We start from the raw sequence: 26630 nt of genomic DNA, 5'->3' as shown, positions 1-26630 counted from the left end.
TTTGCTGTGCAATGGGCATTGCTAACCTGGCGCCATTTCCTAGAGGGGAGTAAGATGCCATTTGAAGTGTGGACTGATCATAAGAACCTTGAGGCACTTAGAACCCCATGGAAGTTATTCCCCAAGCAGGTTCGATGGGTGCAATATTTCAATCATTTCAACTTGTCTCTAAAGTACATTCCTGGAGGGAAGAACTTCCTATCTGACGCCTTATCTAGAATGCCACAGTACAAGAGCCATCGCGAGGAATTGGTCAATGCTATCATCCACTCACCACAAAAAGCCTCTCAAGTCACCAGTAGACAACAAGCTGAAAGACAATCCACTGGCCCTGACAGCAGCTTGACCCAGAGACTTAGAACCAAACTGAAATCTGAGCCCTGGTTCAGAGACAACAGGTAATTGTTGACACATATAGATGAAATAGCATGGAAAGGTTCCAAATTGTACCTTCCTAGCACCCTCAGGGTCCAAGCCGTGCAATGAAGCCATGATGCCAAGCAAGCCGGTCACTTTGGGTTTCTTAAAGACTTTACACTTAGTAAAACATCAGTTCTGCTGGCCAGGAATGAAAAAAGACATTGAAAGCTATGTTAAGAGCTGTGCAGTTTGTACTGCCATGAAAAAAAGACCAGGAAAGCTCCCTCGACTGTTACAGCAGGTAGTGGAACCATCCCAGCCCTGGGAGGAAATCACAATGGACTTCATTGTAGAACTCCCTGAAAATAGTGGAAATACCGTAATTTGGACTGCTAATGACCTTTTCTCAAAGCAGGCTCGCTTTATATCCTGTCCTGGTCTTCCCTCCACCCAGAAACTGGCGAAACTGTTTTAAAACATATCTACCGACTCCACAGAGCACCAAGAAGAATCATATCAGACTGAGGGGTCCAGTTCACAGCAAAATTCTGGAGGGAGTTCGTGAAGCTCATTGGATCCACCCAGGGACTCACCTTGGCTTTTCTTCCAAGTACAAATGGAGCTGCTGAATGAGCGAACAATACCTGAGATGCTATGTTAAATATTAGCAAACTAATTGGGCAGATCTCCTGCCTTTTGCTGAAGTGGCATACAACAATACTGTGCACAGCAGTACTGGAATTACTCCCTTTAAAGTAGCTACAGGCAAGGAGTTCATTTCCATGCCTGAATACCCTGAAGAACCCCGCTCCTCACAAACACTGTCCGAGTGGGTAAACTCGCTGCAGAACGCTTGGGCAAGTGTCAAACATGACTTAGCCAAAGCCACAAAGATTCAAAAGGTGCAAGCAGATAAGAAATGATTCCCCCCAGAAACTGTTTCATATAGGAGAGAAAGTCTCTAAACCAAATACTTAAGATTAAAACTACCAAGTAAAAAGCTGGGACCTAAATTTATTGGTCTTTTCCCTATCGTAAAAATCATAAACCCTGTCACAGTGGAGCTAAAGCTCCCACGACTCTTGGGGAAAATACATCCAGTTTTTCACTGAAGTTTGCTGAAACCAGTTATAGAATCAACATTGAGACCAATACCTTGAACCGCCCCAGGACCCATTATGGTGGAGGGTGACACCCATTATGAAATAAAACAAATTCTTGATTCTAGATGGTATAAAGGGAAATTACACTACCTAGTTCAATGGAAAGGTTATCCTTTGTCCGAAGCTACATAGGTGAAGAGTAGAGATGTAAAGGCAGATAGACTAATACAGAAGTTTCATGATAAACATCCCCAAAAACCTAGGGAACCTCCAGACGATAGAATAGAGGATTAGCAAAACACTAATGTGTATGTGTGCTTGTTATTTTTCAGGAACTGCTTTCTCTTTAGGGGAGTCCGACTGTTAACTTCTGAAACAAACCTGGCTGAAGCCATCTTTGTCATTCTAAGTTGCCAAAGGTTGGGTGGAAGGAAGAAAATGACAGCATTGCTGGACTAAACACAGAGAAGTCCTGTGGGAACCAAGGTCATTCCCATAGGAACTGGAAGGTGGAGAGAAGAAGTTTCACGGAGCCTGCCAATTGCTTTTATTGGGTAGTGTGATCAATAGCATAGTAAAGAGGAGGGAATTTTTATATTTAGTTACATTGAATCCCTAAGGGGAATTTTAGAGTTGGTTTCACTTTTGACCATGCTGATATTATGTATCCAATAAACATGTTCTTTGAGGAAATTTCAAGCCTCAGAATTCTGATTTATTTTGTTTCATTAGTCAGAACCTTGACACATATCAGATAGGGTGCCCAACTGTAGGACAACAGGAATCTCAGTTGCTAAGGCAGCCAGTGGCAGAAACAAATGTCTTTGTTGTACAGAGATACTGTACATCAGATAGCCACATGGAATGTCAGAGGAATGAGAGTAAATTAGATATTATCAAACGGAAGATGATCAGGTTGGAAATTGATCTTCTTGGTGTCAGTGAGCTACACGGGTTGGACAGTGGCTCTTTCAGTCTGAGGACTTCACTGTCTATTATTCAGGACATGATACCAGGAAAACAAATGGAGTGGCGTATATTGTAAGCAAGAAACTTACCAGAGCAGTGGAAAGCTTCTCCACTGTCAGTGACAGAATTATGACCATCAGAATTCATGCCAAGCCCCTCAACATCACAGTTCTCCAAGTCTATGCTCCAACAACTGCTGCAACAGAGCTTGAAATAGAGGGCTTTTATGTCATGGTCCAAGAAACTCTGAAACAAGTGCCCCAAAAAGACATACTTTACATCCTGGGCAACTTTAATGCAAAGGTTGGCAAACAAGTGGAGACAGGCGTCACTGGGCATTTTGGACTAGGTGAGAGGAACAATGCAGGTGATTGTTTCGTACAATTATGCCAAGAAAACAGATTTAGGATCATGAATACATGGTTCAAACAACACAAGCACCACTTATAAACTTGGACCTCACCAAATGGACTTCACCGTAATCAGAATGACCATGTCCTATGCAGTCGTCAATGGACCAGCTCAGTCCTTGCTGTTACGACATATCCAAGTACTGATTGTGGTTTAGATCATGAATTGTTGGTGGCAAAGATTAAAGTAAAATTGTGCACCATCAAAAAAGCAGTGCCTCCAAAGAAGTTTAATCTCACCAAAATCCTAACTACAATTAACAAATGTATGTAAGAAACATAGTAGTAATGGGAGACTTTAACTACCCTGATATTAATTGGGAGATAAACTCTGCAGCAAGTGGGCGATCAAACAGATTCCTAACCAACTTAGGTGACAACTTTGTCATCCAAAAGGTAGAGGAGGGAACTAGGGGAAAAGCTATACTGGACCTAATTCTTACTAACAGAGAAGAAGTAATAGAGGGAGTTGAAGTTGCCGGAACATTGGCTGAGAATGACTACGTCATATTGGAATTCAATATAGTGCAAACACAAGCAATTGAATATAATCCAACCAGTGTCTTAAACTTTAAAAGAGTTGATTTTAAGAAACTCAGAGCCTAAGTAAAATTTCATGGATAAAAATCCTAAAGAGGAAAACAAATCAAGAAGCGTGGAAACACTGAAAAATATGACCATAAAAGCCCAGTCCAACACAATACCACTGAAAAAGAAAAACAAGAAATCCAAGGACAAACCAGCATGGTTGCACAAAGATCTGTCTGATAAACTGAAAGACAAAAATGACAAGTACAAAAAAAGCAAAGAAGGACACATAACTAAGGCAGAATATCAGCAGATAGCCCAAATCTCCAAATATGAAGTCAGGAAAGCAAAGGCTCAGAATGAACAAAGACTTGCAACAGTAGTCAAAGATAATAAAAAAAGTTTCTTTTAACATATGTATAACAAGAAAAAAGTCAAAGGAACAGTTGGTGCACTAAGAGAATATGGCAAGGAAGTAACAGGCAGTAGAGAGAAAGGAGAGCTGCTTAACTCATTCTTTGCATCAGTCTTCACACAAAAAGAAATAGCACAATCTAGGTAAAGGTAAAGGTAAAGGTTCCCCCGCACATGCGTGCTAGTCATTTCCGACTCTAGGGGCCGGTGCTCATCTCCGTTTCAAAGCTGAAGAGACAGCGTTTGTCTGAGGACATCTCCGTGGTCATGTGGCCGGCATGACTAGACGCCAAAGGCGCACGGAACGCTGTTACCTTCCCACCGTAGTGGTCCCTATTTTTCTACTTGCATTTTTACGTGCTTTCGAACTGCTAGGTTGGCAGAAGCTGGGACGAGTAACAGGCGCTCACTGTTACGCGGCACTTGGGATTCGACCCGCCAAACTGCTGACCATCTGATCGACAAGCTCAGCATCCTAACCCACTGAGCCACCGCATCCCTCCTAGCACAATCTACAAAAACCTAATAAAAATTAAAATAAGCACGAAAATGGTTAGAGAACACCTGTCTGACCTTGATGAATATAAATCACTGGGAACTGATGGTTTACATCCCATAGTTCTGAAGGAGCTGGCAAATGTTATCTAAGAACCATTGTCCCATATCTTTCAAAAATCCTGCAGCACTGGGGAACTACCTGAGAATTGGAAAAGAGCTGAGGTGGTTCCCATCTTCAACAAAGGGGAAAAAAACAGACCCAGGAAACTACAGACCAATCAGCCTGACATCAATACCTGGGAAGATACTGGAAAAAATAATCAGAAAACAGATCTGTGAACACCTAGAAACAAATAAAGTTATAACTAGTAGCCAGCACGGGTTTGTTAAAAACAGATCGTGCCAAACCAATCTTATTTCATTCTTTGACTAAATTAGTAGACCAGCGAAATGCTGTGGACATAGTATACTTAGACTTCAGCAAGGCATTCAACAAAGTAGACCACAACCTACTTCTTGGTAAACTAGAAAAATTTGGGATAGACAGCATCACCACTAGATGGATTTGTAACTGGCTGACAAACGATACTCAACAAGTCGTCCTTAATGGTACTACATCTACATGGAGGGAAGTAAGCAGTGGGGTACCACAAGGTTCTGTCTTAGGCCCAGTACTCTTCAATATCTTCATAAATGAGTCATTTGAAGAGCTCAACTGTCGGAAACTTGACATCAAGCTGGAATCTACCAACTTTAGAAACTAGGGGGTCCCGACCTCCCGTCGCTGTCTCCAAGTTTGGGAGACAGGCTGACAAAGAGTTGGGGAAGATCCCATCATGGAAGAAGGAAAGTTGCCTGAAGTCAGCTCCCCGGCACCAGCAGCCACCCCAGGGCGGGATGGGCCAGCGAAGAAGCCGGTAGGAAAAGAATTTCAGCAATCATCCCAGCTGGGAGCCAGACCCAAACAACCAAGAGAATTGGGCTGGTCGTCAGAGTGGATTAAGCCCAGCAGAAACTCCAGGTGCCTCAAAGCGGCGTTGCCATCCCTGAGGGCTTCAAAGGCAGAGGAGGTGGGGCGACAACAAAGAGACTCCTGCACATCGCATTCCCAAGACCGGTGGGAAGCAGCCAGGCCATCTGAGATTGAATACTCGGGTGAGTGGAAATATCCGTCTGCAGCCCATAGCCAATCAATTGACAATCTAGCAGAAAGGTTTCAAGAGCTAGTAGTGAGAAACGCAGAACAGCTCCTGCCAAGAGAGGTCCCTAGCCCCCTTTCACAGAGCTAACAGCCTTCCAATCCCTGGAGTTCCCTGATAGGGCCTCCAGTCCCACAGAGGAAGAGAACCTAGGGCCCCCGCAGCAGTGGGGAGTATGGCAACCCCCACAGAAGGAGGGGCAGCAAACTCTGGGCCTAAATCAGCTAATAGAGGCCTTGCAACAGCTTGGGGTGATGCAGAAGCCTGGAGAGCAACAGCTAGTTGGGGGACGACAACTCCATGGAGGCTGGTCCCCACCCCCGAGTGCCAAGCAACCACTGAGGGGCCCGCAATTGAGGGAGGAGCCACAGCACTTGAGGCTAACACGTCTCCTAGTAGATCAGCAGCAGAGGGTGCCACAATTCCCTGCAGACAAAATCCAGAGTACACGACAGCAGCCCCCATCTATCCAACAACCATTGAGGGGCCTATAGCAGCAGGTGGTGCCACGACTTTCCACCGGCCAACAACAACTTCCCGTCAGAGAACCACAGCAAGGGGAGCAGCAGCAGGGCCCAAACGTGCAACCCCTGGGCATACAGCAGCACCAATGGGGTAGCCAGCAACTGGGGGTCCAACAGCAGCAGTGGGGGCCCTGGCCGCCGTTGAATCAACAACCAGGATGGGGCCAGTAGCAACTGGGAGCGCAACAGCAGTGGGGGCCCTGGCAGCCATTGAATCAACAATTAGGATGGGGCCAGCAGCAGTGGAGGCCCCGGCAGCTGTTGAACCAACAACCAGGGTGGGGACAGCAGCAATGGGGGCCCCAGCAACCAATGATGAGCCCACCCTTTAGAGCAACCTTTGATGGGGACCCAGAGAAACTGATTTTTTTCCACAACCAAGTACGCTCTCACTTGAATCGCTGGGCCTATCTTTACCCGGACCCAGGTGCTATGGTTGATGTGATTGCGTCCAACCTAGAGGGAGAAGCATCCAAATGGTTAAACAATTTATATAACCAGCAAGCCCCTGAATTGGAGGACCCCCCACCTTTTCCTCCTAGGCCAGAGAGAAAGATTTGAGGACCCATCCGTTGCCCTCAATGCAGAAGAACAAATCCACAAGATAAAACTTGCTGGCCTGCCTGCCCTGGAGTACGTGCGGGAATTTTGCAAGATTGCCGGTTGGATAGAGATATGGCCTGAGCAATCCATAATTCATCATTTTAGAAAAGGGTTAGACCAGGGCTTTTCAACCTTTTCACCGATTGTACCACTTTTAGGATATGGCAGTATTCGAGTACCACCTAGCAAGGTGTCAAAAACTTGACCAAAAAGAAAAGCCTGTTCAAAGTTGCAATTGCACTGAAATGACTTATGACCATTTTTCACACTTATGACCATTACAGCATGCCCAGGGTCATGGGAGAAGGGCGGTATACAAATAAAATTAATAATAATAATAATAATAATAATAATAATAATAATAATAATAATAATAATAATAATAATAATAATGTGATTTATATTTGGATACTTGGCAACAGATTCATTTTTATGATGATCACAATGTTCCAGGATCATGTGATCCCCTTTTGCAACCTTTTGACAAGCAAAGTCAATGGCAGGGCTGCTGGTGGCCAAGTGCTAAGGCGGGACTTCCTTCCCTGCCTCCCTCTTTCTCATGCCCACCTCCTTCTGAAGGAAGAATTTGAAACCCCCCCCCCCATATTTTCTCTCTTCCATATATTCATCAAACAAGGAAAAGCCTCAAGAGACAGAAAAGACAAGCTGCTGAGTGAACTAGCTTAAAAAGGCACATTCCCCTTTAAGAATTAGCTACTGGCTAGAAAGGAAAGTTAAGAAGCGCAGCCACACTTAAGGAAGAAAAAAAAATGTAGTAAGTATTGGCTCCCCAAATGGCTCCATTCATAAGTAAAGGAATGCTACAGGCAAAATCCATTCAGGATAAAAATAATTCAAAATCCCTTGCAGCAAAACTTACAGCTAACAATAGCAGAGCAATAGAAGCTAACACAAGACATCAGCCATCAGCCAAATAGAAATTGCAAAACACTCCTTAAGAACACAAAGCCCCCATTGCACAAATCCCAGAACTTCAAAGTCACAAAAGCACATAGGAATCCTTCCACTCTCCATCTCCCTCCTTCTGTGTCTCACCTCCAGCTGATGCTACCTTTCTTCATTCCTTGTGGAGGGCAACCCCTCCTCTGCTGCATTTCTTGCCTGTTTGTTGCTACCAGCACAGGTGGCTGCCACAGAAGTTGTAGATCAGCTCATGGCCAGCCTGCTTGATCTCCTCTCCTCTCCCCCCACCCTCCTCCTCCTCCTTCTTCTTCCCCTTCGGTGTAGCTAGAGCTGACTCCACCTCCTCCCAAGGCTGCTGCTTTTTTTCTCTCTTGTCCAAACTGCCTCCTTTTATAGCCTCTCCTGTCTCCACCCCCACTCCTCCTTTCTCATGGGGGAGGGTGAGCCAGAAGTGAGCCTGGGGCCTTTGCCTCGCCCCAGCCACTCTGCAGCTCCAGAGGACTCTCTCACAGTAAGTCCTTGCCTGCGGTGGCTCTTTCCCTCCCCCACTACACTTGGCTAGGCAGGGCTGCGTACCACCTGCCACTTGTTAATGTACCACAAGTGGTACGTACCACCTGTTGAAAAGCCCTGGGTTAGACGGCCACCTTACTCAGGCATGCATCTACCGAGCTGTGCCTGACCAGCTGCAAGAATGGTACCAGGCAGTGGTGAAATTTGATGTCCAGCTCGCCCACTATAAGAAGCCTCTCCCACCTGAAGCTGCGCCAAAGCCAGAACCCAAACAGCTACCACCACCCCCAAAACCTCCAACTACTATGACTACTGAAAGACCTAGGCCACCTACAGGCCTGCCAATCATGTGCTTTCGATGCAGACAGCAGGGACATTGAGCAACGAACTGCCCAGTTCCCTACCCGCAACAGCAGAGTAGACAGGAACCAGCAACGAGGAGGAGACCTGCAGAGCAACCATCGAGAGAAAAGTCTAACTGGGCTACCTAGGAGCCCATTGCCCAGGTTACATCCCCCACCCAGGAGGACGCTGGCCCACTGACTGGACCCGACCCCGCTCTACGCGGCTTTGACAGTGACTCTCCAAACCTGTGAGGTTTGAGCAAGCCGATGGCTCGCTAATGGGAGGGAACTTAGTCACGCAATTAACGGAGCCCTTACGCCTAGAAATAGGCAAGCACTGGGAGTTTATTCACTTCCGGGTGGCTCCAAAAATGACTGAGACTGTGATCCTAGGACTAGCCTGGTTAGACAAATGGAAGCCATTTATCTGGTGGGAAAAAGGAATGAGAACTGTGAAATTACCCATAGGGCCCGATCCCCCCATTGATTCAACAGATGTTATAGGGGATTTTAGCCCACCCAATGAGCGAGCGCAGATGGCTGCCTTACAGCCACGAGACGAACCACTTATCCCCAGTGACTACTGGGACCTAGCGGAGGCATTTAGTGAGAAAGAATGCAATACCTTGCCTCCTCACCAACCCAATGATTGTTCCATTGAACTGTTGCCGGGGGCGAAACTTCCCCGACCAAGAACGTATGCTATGTCCCCCCTTTTAATGGAGGAGATGCAGCGATACGTGGATACAAACCTAGCAAGGGGATTCATCGAACGGGCCAAGTCTACCATGGGAGCCCCTGTGTTGTTCAAAGAAAAAAAAGATGGGTCTCTTCGTCTCTGCGTAGACTATAAGAGCCTTAATGCTGTGAGTGTGGAAAATAAATACCCTCTCCGCCTCCTGAAAGAGTTACTAAACCACCTGGCAAAGGGGAGTGTCTTCACTAAATTAGACCTGAGAGAAGCATATTATCGGGTGAGAGTAAAGGAGTGGGATGAGTGGAAAACGGCCTTCAACTGCCCCTTGGGAAGCTACCAATTCAAAGTCATGCCATTTGGACTGCAGGGGGCCCCAGCCGTATTTATGCAGTTGATTAATGAGGTCCTACATGATCATTTATACAAAGGGGTTCTGGTGTATCTTGATGACATACTGATATACAGTACGAATATGACTGACCACATAAGACTGGTCAGAGAAGTGTTAAACTATTGAATGCCAAACTTTATGTCAAATTGTCGAAATGTGAATTTCACCAAACCCGATTAGATTATCTTGGCTATGGAATTTCCAATGAGGGCATCAAAATGGACCCAGCCAAAGTGAAAGCTATAATTGAATGGCAGCCCGCAAAGACTCACAAACAGCTCCAGAGCTTCCTAGGGTTTGTCAACTTCTACCGTCAATTCATTCCCTTTTGCCGAGATTGCTCTACCCCTTACAGAACTACTCAAAACGGGCAAGGGAGGGGGAAAACTGCGACCTGGCCAACCACTAACATGGACTATGAGTTGTCAGACAGCTTTTGAGAATTTAAAAAGACTATTTGCAGCTGAACCGGTTCTAAAGCACCCCTGCCCAGGGGAGCCCTTCATAATTCAAGCTGACGCCAGTGATGTGGCAGTCGGAGCTGTCGTTCTGCAAAAGAATAAAAGTGGGGTCCTGCAACCTTGTGCCTACACCTCTAAGAAATTCACTGAAAGCGAGAGGAAATGGACAGTTTGGGAGAAGGAGGCCTTCGCAAATAGGTGGGGGCTATTAAACTGGCGACACTATTTAGAAGGGAGCAAGGTGCCTTTTGAAGTATGGACAGATTACAAAAATTTAGAGGCACTAAAAACTCCCCACAAACTGTCCCCAAAGCAAGTGCGATGGGCACAGTACTTTAACTGTTTTAATTTTACTCTAAAGTACATACCAGGAAGAAAAAACCTCTTAGCTCATGCGCTATCTCGATTGCCCCCGTACAAAAGCGAACGCGAAGAGGTCAATGAGGCAATTATCCCCAGTTCACAACCTGCGGCACAACTCCCACCTTGCAGGACCCCTAATCCTGATGACCCCGGGGTAAAGAAAATAAAACGAGAACTCCTCACCGATCAATGGTTCAAAGACAATCAGACATTCCTAACATGCAGGGATGGTCTGGCTTACCGGGGGGGGGGGGGAATTGTACTTTCCTGAAGCTCTCCGTCTCAACGCTCTCAAACACAGTCATGATGTCAAACAGGCTAGACAGTTTGGATATTTAAAAACTCTACATCTCACTCACCAGCAATTCTGGTGGCTGGGACTAAAACAAGACATGGAAAAGTATGTCAGGAGCTGTACTGTATGTGCCATCATGAAAAGAATCCCAGGGAAAACCCCTGGGCTACTGCAGCTGGTGGCAGACCCTTTTCAACCATGGGAAGAGATAGCTATGGACTTTATAGTAGACCTACCTGACAGTAGAGGGAATACTGTCATCTGGACTGTGATAGACCTGTTTTCAAAATAGGCTCATTTTATTGCCTGCAAATGACTCTCATTGGCCCGATGCCTGACTAAACTGTTCCTAAAACATATCTACCGGCTACATGGCACCCCTAAGCGAATAATTTCAGACAGAGGGGTGCAGTTCACAAATTTTGGAGGAATTTTCTTAAATTAATTGGATCATCTCAAGGCCTATTAACTGCTTTTCACCCAGTTACTAATGGGGCTGCAGAATCCGCCAACAAAATGATGGAACAATATCTTAGATGCTACATTTCTTACCAACAAACAAACTGGACCGACCTCCTCCCTTTCACAGAGGCGGCTTACAATAATTCAGTACACAGCAGCACTGTCTACACTCCTTTCCGGGTAGCCACAGGGAAAGAATTCAACCCCATACCAGAATACCCTCAGTTGCCCTCCGCTTCCCAGACACTTGATGAATGGGTGAGGGGTTGGGAAGAAGTTTGGAAAAATACAAAGATGGCCTTAAAAAAGACTTTTGAGACCTACAAAAAGCAGGCTGATAAAAAGAGAGCTCCTCAAAGGACATTCCAAGTTGGGGAAAAGGTTTATTTGTCAACCAAATACTTATGCCTTAAACTACCCAAGAAGAAATTAGGACCGAAATTCTTGGGGCCTTTCCCCATTGTGAGAATCATCAACCCGGTCACAGTAGAATTGAACCTCCCTAGACTTTTGGGAAAAATTCACGCGGTTTTCCATTGTAGCTTACTGAAACCTTTTCGGGCCTCCACTTTAAGACCTCCCCCTAAGAAGGCACCTGGACTCCTCGTAGTAGCGAGTGAGACCCATTATGAAGTGAAACGTATTCTTGACTCTAGAATCTTTAAGGGAAAATTGCAATACCTAGTACAATGGAAGGGATACCCATTGTCTGAAGCCAGTTGGGTGAAATCTAGCGATGTAAAAGCTGATAGACTTATCAAAAAGTTTTATGAGAAACACCCTAACAAACCAAAAGCCAGCTCCTAACTTCTGTTTTGTTTACATTACAGGATCTGTCCTTTTTGTAAGGGGGGCTGGATGTCAACACTGCTAACATTGAATGTTCTTGCTTTGACAAAAGATGAAGAAGCAGCTATTTCATATTTAAACTTATGTGTTACTTTAAGAGCTATAATCAGTTGTTGCTGGGGGTGGGGGGAGGAAGAATGTGTCTCAAGGCTGTCTCAAAATAAGAGAAGATAAGAATTTGGTGGGTTGTCTAACAGAAGGGAAAAGTGACCCTTCAAACTAATTGGAGAATGTGATTTATGAAAGCAATAAAAAGGAGAATTGTGTTAAACATATTGTGCTAAGGGGAGGGGAATTCAGATTCCAGCTTCTCCTAGCAAGGATTGCCGATGTTATAGGGCTCTAATAAAAGACTTAAGGTAAACAATGCCTCAGAGTCCTTTGAAGAGCTCAACAGTCGGAAACTTGACACCAGGTGGTGGTTGCTGTAACATACAAATACTGTTAGAGGTTCCCTCCCCTTCTCGGGAATTGAAGGCCCGATGTGGTTGGCCCATCTTAGGCAAGTCTCCCTCCTCTCCCCCCCTGATGAATGCAGAGGGTCTAGTTAACCTCTCCTTCGAAGGGTTCCTCAGGCGAAACCTGGTGGGGTGCTGGCATCTTTGTTAGTCTTGGCTTGTCAGGGAAGCACTGGTGGAACTGATGAACTAAATCAGGCTCATGTACATACTGTGCATTCTACCAGGAGTGATCAGAAACCAGGTAGCCTTTCCAATGAATCAAGTATTGGATGCCTTTGCCTCTTTTCCTAGAGTCTAAGAATTCTTCCACATAGTATTCTGGTTCTCCATCTACTATGACTGGTGGTGAAGGGTGTTGCTGGGATCTTATTGTGCTTTGGGGGGGCATCTTTGGAAAGTAATGCTTGGTGAAATACTGGATGCACCTTCATTGAAGGGGGTAAATGTAGGTGGAAGGCTACAGGGTTGTTTTGTCAGAGAACTTTGAATGGGCCCACAAATTTAGCGTCTACAGCCAAACTTTGTCTCCTACTGCTATGGGTGGCCCCTCCCACTGATGTGCATCTGCTGCCTTCTTTTAAGCGTGTTGTGCTTGGTCAAGTTGTTGCTTCAACAGGTCTTGGGTTGCAAGTTGCTTTTGTAAGAAGTCAACCACCCCTGGGACAGTTGAGTCCAGTGCAGGATGGTCTGGCAACGCTTTAGGGCACGGGTGTCAAACTTGTCACGTGACGTGTCGCAATGGATCGCGACTCTTTTTGCAATGCTGGCAATGGGGTTGGCGTGGCTTCAGTATGATGAAACCGGCCTGCGGGCTGGCAGTTTGACACCCCTACTTTAGGGTGTGTGCCATACATGGCTTGAAATAGTGCCATTGAAGTCGATGAGTGCAGCGACTTACAAGAAAATTCTGCAAGTGGCAGTAACAATGGCCAGTTGTCTTGGCTGTAGGTGCAGTAGCACCTCAAATACTGTTCAAGGAGCTGATTAGTCTTCTTAGCCTCTCCATTCATGGCAGGATGGTGAACTGAGAGGCTGACCCTGACTTTTAGTAGCTGGAAAAGTGCTTTCCAAAATCTAGATTGGAATTGTGCACCTCTGTCTGACATGAGTGCTGAGACCATGCCATGGTAGTGAAAGACGTGGTCTAGAAAAAGTTGGGCTGTGTCTTTGGCATTGGGCAATCCCTTGCAGGGTATGAAATGGGCCATCTTGGTGAAAAGATCTACCACCAGTAATATGGTAGTAAAACCGTAATGGAAGTCCAGAGAGACCATATGCCAAAGGGGTGTGTGGGGTGTAGGTAGCCGTTGCAAAAGTCTTGCTGGCTTCTTGGGTACAAAGAAAGTGGGAGCTTAGGCAGGAGACTGGGAGGGTCTTATGAATCCCTTTTTCAAATTAGAGTCCAAATATTGTTTTAAAGTTTCTAATTCTGTAGTAGACATTTGGTATTGTCTCTTGGCAGGAATTTTTCCACTACTAGGACCATGTTTATGGCGCTAGGGACCATGTTTATGGTGCAATTGCAGTCTCTGTGTGGAGGGAGTGCTGAGGATTCCTCCTCCCCAAATACATCAGCAAAGTCTGCATATTTACTTGGCAGATTGGGAATCACTCTCTGAACCATTAGGGGAGGCTGGGTGGGGGCTTGGCAGGGCTGATTGCAATAAAAAAGGCTTTCAGGACTTTCAAAAGCAATAGCATGGTTTTTCCACTTCATAGTGGGGTTGTGGTATTGTAACCAAGCGGTTCCAAGCACTAGTGGAAGGTCGATGTGATCAGCTACAAAGAGGGTTAACTCTTCAGAATGCTGATCTATTCTTAACTTCAAAGGCACTGTGGCATGAGTAATAGGGTCTGCTTTTAAAATTCAGGCATCAATAAATTCAGCATCTGAAAAGAAAAGCCACCTTCTGGTTGTTGATTCAATTATAAGGGATGTAAATTTAGGAAAGGATACAGAGGTTTCGAAAGAGATCAGGTGTCTTTCAGGTGCTACTGCCAGCAGGAACAAGAAGCGTATTTTTAAGATAGTCAAGAATGCCAGCAAGGACTATGATGTAGATGCTATTGTACATCTTGGCACTAATGATCTATCCCAAAAAGATGTACTCTCTGTGCACTAATCAAATAGGTGGTAAGAAAATAGGGGAACTCAGGCACCACACAGGTTATGTAGAAAGTAAACACAGGGTCAGTCATAAAGGACTCAAATGTCTATACACCAATGTACAGAGTATGAGGAACAAACAGGGTGAATTAGAAATTCAGGTAAATGAGGGCAGATATGATATTGTTGCCATTACGGAAAATTGGTGGGATGAAACCCACAAATGGAACACACAGCTAGAGGGATTTAAATTATTTAAAAGAAACAAACCAAATAAAAGAGGAGGTGGAGTTGCTCTCTATATAAGATATAACTACATCTCTACAGAAATAGAGCACAACAATGATGAAAACTGTCTTGAATACATTTGGGTCAATATAAAATGGGGGGAAATGACATTGCCATAGGTGTATACTATACGCCACCCAACCAAACAGAGGAAATAGATGAACTTTTTGTTAGTCAGCTAACTAAGGTATGTAGGAAGCACATCACAATAGTAATGGAGGACTTTAATTACCGTGACATCAACTGGGAGACAAACTGCACCAAGTGGAAGATCAAACAGATTCCTGACAAACCTAGCAGACAACTTTGTCACCCAAAAAAGAGAGATGGGAACTGGGAGATCAGCCATATTGGACTTAATTCTCACTAGGTAAAGGTAAAGGTTCCCCCGCACATGCATGCTAGTTGTTTCCAACTCTAGGGGCCGGTGGTCATCTCTGTTTCAAAGCCGAAGAGCCAGCGCTTGTCCAAGGATGTCTCCGTGGTCATGTGGCCGGCATGACTAGACGCCAAAAACGCACGGAGCGCTGTTACCTTCCCACCGTAGTGGTCCCTATTTTTCTACTTGCATTTTTATGTGCTTTCAAACTGCTAGGTTGGCAGAAGCTGGGACGAGTAACAGGCACTCACTCTGCTACGCGGCACTCGGGATTCGACTCGCCAAACTGCCAATCTTCTGATCGACAAGCTTAGTGTCCCTCTCACTAACAGAGATTAAATGATAGAAGGTGTTGAAGCCACAGGAACCTTGGGTGGGATTCAACATTATGCAACATTATGCAAGCACAAGCAATAGAACATAGTCAAACTACAGTCTTGGACTTTAAGAGAGTTAATTTCAATAAATTTAGAGAGAGCTTGGGAAGGATTCCATGGATGAGAATCCTCAGGGGGAAAACAACTCAAGAAGCTTGGAAAATTTTGAAAAGTGAGATTATAAAAGCCCAGTCTAGCATAATACCAACAAAGAAGAAAAACAAGAGCTCTCAAAAGAAACCAGCATGGCTCCATAAAGAACTCTCTGATAAATTGAAAGACAAAAAGGACAAGTATAAAAAGTGGAAAGTGGGGCACATAACTAAGGCAGAATATCAGCAAATAGCCCAAGCCTGCAAAGATGAAGTGAGGAAAGCTAAGGCTCAAAATGAACTAAGCTTGTGACCAAAGTCAAAAATAACAAAAAAAGCTTCTTTCAACATGTAACAAAGAAAAAAAAGTAAAGGAAATGATTGGTTCATTAGTGGGAGAAAGTGGGAAGAAGGTGACAAGCAACAGGGAGAAAGCAGAACTACTCAGCTCGTTTTTTGCATCCGTATTTACACAAAGGGAAAAAAACAATCTAACCTATCAAAAACAATACTGTAAAAAAAAGATTAGAAACACAAGTTAAGATAGGCAAGAAAATGGTAAGTGAGCACGTGTCCACCCTAGATGAGTTCAAATCACCAGGACCAGATGGATTACACCCCAAGGTTCTGAAAGAACTGGCAGATGTGATCTCAGAACCACTGAACTATATCTTTCAAAGATCCTGGTGCACTGGGGAACTACCAGAAGACTGAAAAAGAGCTGCTGTAGTTTCCATCTTTAAAAAAAGGAAAAAAATGGATCCAGGAAACTACAGACCTATCAGCCTGACCTTAATACCTGGGAAGATTCTGGTGCAGAGAAGAGTAACAAAGATGATCAGGGGACTGGAGGTTAAAACATATAAAGAACAGTTGCTGGAATTGGGTATGTTTAATGAAGAGAAGGACGAGGGGTGACATGATAGCAGTGTTACAATATCTCAGGGGCTTCTACAAAGAAGAGGGAGTCAAGCTTTTCTCCAAAGCACCTGAAGGCAGGACAAGAAGCAACGAATGGAAACTAACCAAAAAGAGAAGTAACCTAGAACTAAGGAGACATTTCCTGACAGAACAATCAATCAGTGGAACAACCTGCCTCCAGAAGTTGTGAATGCTCCAACATTGGATGTTTTTAAGAAGAGACTGGACAGCCATTTGTCTGAAATGGTATAGGGCATAGCTCCCCAACCTTTCCTGAGCAGGGGTTTGGACTAGATGACCTCTAAGGTCCCTTCCAACTATTATTATTATTGTTGTTGTTGTTGTTATTATTATTATTATTATTATTATTATTATTATTATTATTATTATTATTATTATTATTATTATTATTATTGAGGACCCAGATTGTTGGGGGCAATTAAGCTGACTTTGTAATAATGCCGCTGGGGGGGGGGGGTGAAAGCCCTAACAAGCAGGCATATACATAGAATGAAGGCTACTGCTAAGCTTGTAAGCCGCCCTGAGTCTTCGGAGAAGGGCGGGATATAAATGGAATTAAAAAAAAATTATTATCTTTTATTCATTAAACATGAACCTTAGTCAACTGAACATTCAAATTGACTGGTGCTGATGGTTGACACGGGTTGCTGCCAGCATACTAGGTATCAACCAGGTACGTCCTTAAAATGTAAGATGTTCTGAGTAGCACAGTTTTTTTGTAGCATTGCTGGAGTTATTGCAGGAAGCTGCAGTTTCTTGATGTATTTTGCAAAGTTTTTGGACATAGTTCCCAGTGCCCCAATGACAATGGGTATCACTGTTACACGTTTCATCCATAATCATGGAATTTCAATGGCCAGGTCATGATATTTTGTAATTTTTTTCAGTTCTTTTTCTTCGACTCTGGCATCTCCTGTTACAGCAATATCAATCAGCTGTACGCTTCGGTTCTTTACAACTGCGATATCTGGTGTGTTGTGTTCCAAATGGCGATCTGTCTGTATTCAAAAGTCCCACAAGGTCTTCACCCTCTCATTCTCAACAACCTTTTCCACCCTATGTTCCCATGACTTTTCGGACACAGGCAAGTCATATTTTTTACACGAAGCCCAGTGGAATAATTTAGCAACTTGGTCATGTCTAGCTTTGTAATCAGCTTGCGTGATTTTGCTGCACTCACTTATTAGATGTGAAACAGTTTCAACTTTGTCGTTGCAAAGTCGGCAATTTGGATTGTCAGTGGATTTTTGTATCTTTGCTTTCATGGCATTAGTTTTTAGTGCGTGTTCTTAAGCAGCCAGTATTAAGCCTTCCGTTTCTTTCTTGATGGTTCCCATCTTAAGCCATGCCCATGTCAAGTTGTTATCACATTTTCCTTCAATATTTTTCAAATGCTGTCCATGCAAAGCTTTGTTTTTCCATCTATTTAATCTGTCATCCAGCCGTTTTTCCTTATATTCTGCCTTTGTTTCTGTTATTTTTATAATGCTCTGTTTTCACAGCCTGCAGCAATTTTTCTGTACTTTGATTCACATAGTCATTCAAACTTCATTTTTCTTCTTCTACAGTTTGGTGGATTCGCAGTAACCCTCTGCCCCCTATTTTTCTTGGCAGGTACAACTTGTCGATGTCACTTCATGGATGTAGAGCGTGGTGCATATTCAAAAGTTTACACGTTTTCTGGTCTAGGTATTCCAATTCAGCCAAAGTCCAGTTGATAATTCCAGCTGGGTAGCGTATCACTGGGACTGCCCATGTCTTAATGGCTTTAATTATGTTTCCAGCATTCAGCTTTGATTTTAATATTTTGCGGACTCTCCTGATGTATTCCTTTTGTGTTGACTCTTTGACTTTTCCATTCAAGATGTTATCTGCTTCCAATATGCCTAGGTATTTGTAACCATCATCCTTTGCTAGTGCTTTCATAATACTTCCGTTTCCCAGTTCTATTCCTTCTATTTTTCCCATTTTTCCTCGCTGCATGGATAATATAGCACATTTTCCAAGTCCAAAGTCCATTCTGATGTCGCTGCTAAACAGTTGAACTGGGTTGAGTATTGATTCAAGTTCAGTGTGGCTTTTTGCATACAGTTTTAAGTCATCTATGTATAATAGATGGTTTATCTTGCCATGCTGGCTTGAGATGTGGTATTCCAGTTTTGTGTTTCGTAATATTATTGTCAATGGAATTAATGCGATGTTGAACAGTAGTGGTGAGAGTGAGTCCCCTTGGAAGATTCCTCGTCTGATGTTGATTTCACCAATGTTCTCCCCATTTGCTGTTAGGACTGTTTTCCATTTTTGCATATTTGCTTTCAAAAATGTACAGATGTTTTTGCTGATTCCAAAGTTTTCCAAACATGCATTTATCGAACTGTGGGGTAGTGAGTCAAATGCTTTCTTGTAATCAATCCAAGCCAAATTTAAGTTAGTTTTCTGTCGTTTTGCATTTTTGAGTACCATTTTGTCAATGAGCAGTGGATCTTTTGTTCCTCTTGATTTTTTATAATTTCCTTTTTGTTCTACCATATACACACTGTTTTCCATCAGATGATTGAATACTGAATTTGCTAGTAGTCTTGTAAAATGTTTGAACGCTGCTGGAAGACAAGTAATAGGGCGGTAGTTGCTTGGTTCTGTGCTCTTTTCTGGGTCCTTCATTATCAAGTATGTTTGACCAGCTGTTAACCATTCTTCACTTGTGGCATTTTGAAGCATTTCATTAAGCTGAGTGGCCATGCAGTGATGGAGGCTGGTGAGGTGTTTCAACCAGTATCCATGCAGCTCATCCAGGCCAGGTGCACTCCAGTTCTTGACCTTCTTTACTTGTTTTGCAAACATATCTGTGGTTATTACAGTATTCTCCATTTTGTTTCGTGTTGCTTGTTTTTGGATATCTTTGATCCAGGAGGCAGTTTTATTATGTTCCACTGGGTTTTCCCACAGTTCTTTCCAAAAGTTTAACGTTTTTTCTTTACATGGGAAAACAGTAATTTGGACTTGATTTTTGTCAAGTGACCGATAGAAGAGGTGCTGGTTTCTTCTGAACTGGACATTTTCATGATATTGTTTTATTCGGCCTTCATATCTTTCAATTTTCTTTGCTGTTGCTATTACACGCTGTTTTAGTTTTTCCATGATTTCCGTTATTGTTTCTTCCTCCAGGTTATATTTTTTGTATAAACTATTTTTCAGCTTTTCATTCTTTAGTTTTCCTTCTTTCAGGTATTTCAATTTGCTGACATCTCCTCGTTTTTTTGTTTTATTTTCAAGTCAGATTTTCCACTTTGGTGTTCCAGTGGGTTTCTTTTTGGCATTTTATAACCCAATTCTGCAGTTATAACGGCGGCTATACTGTACATTAGTTGGTTTGTTTCATACAGTGTGCTGGATGGGATGGAAGTTAAAATGTTGTTCACAGCATTTAGTAAATCTTTCACTCGTTTGCTATGCACTTCACAAATGGCAGGCAGTCTTTTGCTTTCTGTGTTTTCTTTGATGTGGTTTTCAATCTTTTCTTTCAGCATTTTCGCTAGTTCACTTAGCTGTACACTTTTGAGTTGTTGCACTGGGGAATCTTCATCCTGTGTGGTAGCTTTTTCCGCTGGTTGGTCAGTTTGTTGGTCAGTTTGTTCAGGTGTTGGAACATTTTTTTCAGCCTGTTCATCATCATTACTTGTTGTTTTCTTTTTAGCCAATGTTTCTAGATGTTGCATTTCCACATCTGTAAAAACTTTATTATGGATGATGTAACGTCTTTGATCCATTAATCGTTCAGTTACGTCACTTTCCGGATGTTTTTCCTTCCACAGATGCATCATTCTTTTTTGAAATCCCCTGGCTGTTGGTTCTGCCTGGTAGTAGCATTGGATAATTTCTCGATTTTCTTCTGATTGTCCAAGTTTTGCGCTTTTGTTACAGTCGCTTTACAGTTGTACGCTCTGGTTCTCCAGCAGTAACAACTGAGGCCTGTCACCCATTTTCCGACAGATGTCCAGGAGCCATAGCATCTGACGCGGTCCTTGTTGACCCAGGCGATGACCGATCCAGTATGGGATTTTTTTAATTTCTTCTCATCAATGGTGATGGGAGGTGCCTGGGTTGGTTCACGGTGGCTAGGCCACTACCGATCCGAAGACCGGTAATCCCATAACCATAGGGACTGCACCCGATAGCCGTCTAGGCCCAGCCACATGTTGTTATTATCATTATTAGCAGTAGTAGTATTGTTATTAGTATTATTATTAGTAGTAGTAGCAGTAGTAGTATTATAGTTATCACTGGCAAGGGAGACTTCAGGGGAACTGTAGGTATCTTAAGTTTCTGAACTGTGGCTAGCCTAATGAAGTCAGAGGTTGACCCAGAATCTATCAAAACAGGGATGCTGGTTTCTTGACCACTGGAAAGTGTCAAGGTAGAATCAAATGTTATTAACATACCTGAGCATGGAGGTAGTTGAGCTCTGTTTGCTGCTTGGCTGGTTCCCCTGTGATCTTGTGGAGGGAGGGCATTTCTTGTTTCCTGGCCTTGGGCCTTGTTGTCAGGAGGTGAGTAGTGGAGACATTGCCAGAGTGTCTGTTGTCTCTCCTGGGTGGTTTAGTAGGGCAATTTTTGACCATGTGGCCAGGCTCTCTGCAATAGAAACACAGGGTGAGCTTTCTGCACCATTGCCGTTCTTCTGCTCCAGGGTCTTGTCTGGCTGCTCCAATTTGCATTGGCTCTTAAGCGTCCAAATCCAAAGGGGTAGTGAGGCCAGGGGTAGTGACAGGTGGAATCAGCTTTGGAAGCAGTTGGCTGGGGCTGCCAAAAAATGTTTTAAGTTCTGTGAGTCGATACTCAAGTTGTTATAGTGGCTAGATAGAGGTCTTGTAGACCCTGGGGAATACCTTGTTGTATCAGTTGTGTCATTATGGCCTTGTTGAGCCTCCTTTTGAATTTTGCCCTTAAGGCTGCTGCTGCAATGAGCTTGAAATCTTCAACATATGCTGTCACAGAGTTGTTGCCCTGGCGGAGTTGGAGGATGTGCTGTTTGGCAGTTTCTATCCAAATATTATCTCCAAAATGCTCTCTAAATCTAGTGGGGAAGTGTTATGACCCAGGTGGTCAAGGCAAGGCAGTCCTCTAGAGAGTCCTTTATTGCTCTCAATAAACATTGCAACCAATGGCCCTGCATCTGTGTGTGAGTCGAAACCTGAAAGAGGACTGCTTGTTCCATACACACACTGGTAAAGCTCCACCCCACGCTACCCCGAAGGCAGCTAACCTCAGTCCCCAAAAAACAGCCCCTATATTACAAAGTCCATAGAGTAGGAGCACACTCACAGGGCAAGGTCCAGAGCTCCAAGTCCAGTGCACCCGGCTAAGTCAGTCCATGAATCAAACTGTAGTCCACAAGGTAAAGTTCAGGCACAAGACAAATGGCAGTCCTCAGGGCAAAGACCAGTACAAAGCAAAAGGCAGTTCTAATGGCAAAGCAAAGCAAAGTGCAAACAGCAGTCCGCAAGAAAAGGACCAAGTCCAAGGGAGAAGGCAGTCCTCACGGCCAGGCAAATCAAAAGGCAAAGAGCTGTCTTCAAGGCAAGGAAAAGCAAAAGGAAAAAGGCACAAGTCAACGCCGGGGGAGTATAAGCCAAAACAAACAATTGTTCCTGGCAAAGACTATCTACCTCCCCATGGCCTTTCCTTAAGTGACTCCACTCCAGGTGTTCCTTGTGAGAAGGGGTGGGGTGACCTTCTCCCAAATAGCCTTGCAGCCCTTTTCTGAGCTTGCCTATGCTCCGCTCTCTGTGCCCTTGGATTGAGTTGGGGAAGCAGCTGTTCCTCATCAGAAGGAATCTGCTGCCTATCAGCACCACTGCCTGTCAGCAACAGATCATCCCCTGTATGTGTGAAGGCAGTCAACTCTGTCTGGTCGACCACCTCCCTCAATGCCTGAGGGGCCTGGGACAGCATTGTCCTCAGCCCCTGGCCTCTCCAAACAGGCCAAGGGCGAAGTACTATCCCTGTCAGATGGTCCCGGTTCCAACTCCTCCTTCTCTGAACCAGGCTGCAATGGGGCCATGACAGGAAGTTTGGGTAACTATCCTGGATGGTGTTGTTGGTTTCTATAAGTGGAAGTGCCCATTTGGCAGCAGAGTTGGTGTGATGACCCAGGGCATGGCACAGAGGCAACACAGTCAGCTGACAGTTCATACTGCCCCTTTATTGCTCCAAATGTTCCCCAAACACTCCCACATTTCTGGCAAGTCCCACAGCAAGTAACGACACTCACACACCTTCAGCAGCCTCTGGCTGCAAGTAGTTTCAAAAGTTTTTCACTCTCTCAGGCAGGAAAAGTGTGTGTATGGAACAAGCAGTCCTTTTTCAGGTTTCGACTCACACACAGTTGCTGGATTAGAACAGCAATTTACTCAAAGCCAAGTAGATAACAAAGAAAGGAACATACATCAAAATCTAACTAGTATGTGGAAATACAAACTTGCCTGAGTAGTTTCAGAAGAGAAGCCAAAATTCAATCTGAGGTTTGGAGCACCAAATCAAATTTGTCAGCCAGTCCGATGGTCAGAGTTTCAGGGTTTACAAGTAGAAATCACAACACAGAACAGGAGATCAGAGGGTTGTTTCCAACAACGGCAACGGCACACAAACCTCCAATAATTCAGCGTTTGTTCCTGACAAATGCGTGACCATCCTAGAAAAGTAGCGGGGGAGGGGAATGAGCTGAATTGGTGGCAGCACCGCACAAGCCTGAGCGAGAGATGGCTGGAGCTGCAGGGCTGTCAGGGCTCAGCGGAAATGCCAGGATCAGCGGTTCTTCAGGGCTGTCAGGGCTCAGTGGAAGCGCCAGGATCAGCGCCAGGCTCCAGCTGGAGCTCAGCACTGATCCCGGCACTTCTGCTGAGCCCAGAAGAAGCGCCGATCAGCTGGAATGTTGCAGCATCTGCAGGGTCTTGTGATTTACATTCAGATGCTTGGCAACTGCTTCATATTTATGATGGTCAGTGTCCCAGGGTCATGTGAAGTGACCAAAACCTGCTGCAACCACCCAGCAGACTGGGGGAATAAAAACCAAACACCCCCCACCCCACCCCCGCTGCCAATCCTGAACAGAAATGCTCACAACAATGAAAACCTCAGACAGAAGGAAGAGCGCCGCCGGGCAGGCAGGTGTCTTGCTCGGCTGTGGCTTGGGGGGCACTTTTTCAGTGCTATTGTAACTTTGAACAGTCACTAAGCAAACTGTTGTAAGTCGAGGACTACCTGTACTTCATCTGAGATAATTATGTCATGGTTCCGATAAATGAGACAGTTCAAACAAAATGCAGGCACAGCATTGACAAATTAATTGTAGACTGAAAGATAAAGGTGCTAGCTTGAAACCACAAATTGAAACCCAGACCCCAACTAAAGAACTTATAACCCAGAAAACAACAAAACTGGAAGTAACCACCACTAAGACAGAGGACTCTAAGGAACAACAACAAGATATTGAAAAACTTAATATCCAAATTTTGACTCCAGCTAAAGAACTTACAACTCCAAAAGTACATGAAGCGGAAAAAAGTAATACCAAAATAAAGGATGCTAAAGATCAACAAAGACAGCTTATTGAAAACCTGGACAACCAAGCAATAATTACAAAATCGGATACGACCTTCTACTTAAATCAGAAGATACCAGAGGAAGGAAGAGACCAGACTGAAGAGAAGATAAAGATATTAGAGCAAATACAGAGATTTGAACCATCAGTGCAACAACTCAGTGATTATAAATGGTTTAGCTTTTCTGGATCATTGATCGGTAGATAGTCTCCCTCAATTCAAGCAATATGTGCTGGAATGAAGGGACACCTATCTGACAACCCAAAGTTTTTGGTCTGGAAACCTGGTTGGAAGAAAAAGAAAGCTAGAGTTAGTTTTTTTTAAAAAAGAACTGTTAGAGAGCTACTAAAGGCTATTCTTTTAGTAAGGTGTGATCTATTAGGTTATGAAATAGAAAATGTCTATGAGATAAAACTAGAATATGTTTATCTATTTACTAGGCTTATGTTAGATATTATAATTTGTGTAATGAAACAATGGAAATTTGGGTTGTGGATTCTATTATGGATGTTAAAGGTTAAATTTGAATACTTTAACTAAAAATTAAGAATTAGACAGAATTCAAAAGAGAAGATGGATATGCATAAGTAAAAATAGATTGACAAATCTAGGTTATTGTATTAGTAAGCTGTGATGTATCAGGATGAGAAATAGAAAATGTTTATGAAATAAAGCTAGAATTTACCTATATAGGTATTAGGTTTATTTTAGATGTTATCTCAGCCCTCATTCGGAGAGCAGGGAACAAAGCAACCGAAACGAGCGCCAAGTCCTCAGGGAAAGGTTTATTGTCGACAAACAGCAAATCCAAGGAAATCAAAGCCAGCGTTGGCTGCTACCCGCAACCAACGCTGTTAAATACTTGTCGAACGTAAACGCCCACACCCCACCCAACCACACCCATATCCGCCCATCCCATACTTAAAGACCGTCCCTCCCCGGAAACTCCTTTCGATTCCTGCCCTGGCACCCGGCACCCTCCATCACCCAGGTAAGCCCCCCCAAAACCCTGACCCACCACCATCATGTATCACCCCTTCACCCCTCCCCTGGGCCGGCGCCACCCACCCCCGATTACCAGACACCTCCCTGCCCTACCACGGACCCCGGGTACGTAAGCCTGTCAGGTTCTCAGCCGCACTAGCCGGTCCACAAGCCACAACCCTTCGTCCCGCACACAGGAGGGTGGGAGGCAGAAAGCAATTCCCCGCAGGCCTGCCAAGGCCAAGTCCTTCCACCGGCTCCGGCATCGCCTCGGTTGCAGGCCCCATGGCAGACTCAGGCCCATGCCCCGACGAGGCCACGGGACCTGCCGGCACCGAGTGGAACCGAACGGGCCATTCTGCGCATGCGCGTGCTTCCGCAGCAACAACAGACTCGTGCGCACGCGCGCAGCTCCCAGATGGCCGTGCATCCCCTCGTCGCCGCCGCTGTTGCTCCGGCGAAGGGCGAGGTGCAGGAGCCGCCCGCCTCAGGTCAGGCTCACCAGGGAGAGGGGTGGGGTGCGGGTGGCTCAAGGCGAGGGTTCAGGGGTGCAGCGCCGGTCGTCGGAGCCCCGCTGAATGTCGGGCCCACGGGGCGCGACATGTTATAAATTTTGTGTAGTGAAATAAGGGAAATTTGGGTTATGGATGCTATTATGGATGTTAGAAGCTAAACTTGAATACTATAATCAAAATTAAAAATTATGAAAAATTTAAAAACAGGATATGGATATGAATAACTAAAAATAGACTGAAAATTGTTTTAACTGAGCATGTTATTGTTAGATCCAGCAGTATGTGGATCGAGAACTACCAGAAGTACAGGCAGGATTTCGAAGAGGCAGAGGAACAAGAGATCAAATTGCTAACATACGCTGGATCATGGAGAAAGCTAGAGAGTTCCAGAAAAACATCTACTTCTGCTTCATTGACTATGCTAAAGCCTTTGATTGTGTGGATCATAACAAACTGTGGCAAGTCCTTAAAGAGATGGGCATACCAGACGATCTTATTCGTCTCTTGAGAAACCTATATGCGGGCCAAGAAGCAACAGTGAGAACTGGACACGGAACCACTGATTGGTTCAAAATTGGGAAAGGAGTCCGGCAAGGCTGTATACTGTAGCCTTGCCTATTTAACTTATATGCAGAGCACATCATGAGAAAGGCAGGGCTAGATGAATCAAAAGTTGGAATTAAGATTGCCGGAAGAAACATCAACAACCTAAGATATGCAGATGATACCACTCTAATGGCAGAAAGTGAAGAGGAACTAAAGAGCCTCTTGTTGCGAGTGAAGAAGGAGAGTGCAAAAGTTGGGTTGAAACTAAACATTAAGAAAACCAAGATCATGGCATCCGGCCCTCTCAATTCCTGGCAAATAGATGGGGAAGAAATGGAGGTAGTGACAGATTTTATTTTCCTGGGCTCCAAGATCACTGCAGATGGGGACTGTAGCCAAGAAATTAAAAGACGCTTGCTCCTTGGGAGGAA

General features: G+C 44.4%; 1 protein-coding gene and 1 long non-coding RNA gene across 2 annotated transcripts in view; both read left to right on the top strand.

The window, feature by feature from the left end:
- LOC308676264 (zinc finger E-box-binding homeobox 1-like) overlaps positions 1-26630 on the top strand; it is a gene marked incomplete at both ends in the record, with an annotated part of 401367 nt that overhangs the window by 26019 nt on the left and 348718 nt on the right. The gene's annotated exons all lie outside the window — the stretch shown is intronic.
- LOC308676590 lies at positions 313-2156 on the top strand. Its single transcript, XR_014028326.1, has 2 exons — positions 313-398; positions 1796-2156. It is a non-coding gene; the product is annotated as an uncharacterized lncRNA (long non-coding RNA).

This window comes from Vipera berus (genome assembly GCF_964194415.1).
Source record: "Vipera berus genome assembly, chromosome: W".
In the NCBI taxonomy this organism is placed as follows: domain Eukaryota; kingdom Metazoa; phylum Chordata; class Lepidosauria; order Squamata; family Viperidae; genus Vipera; species Vipera berus.
Note: the sequence above shows the minus strand (reverse complement) of the source record. Positions and strands in the feature narration are given on the sequence as shown.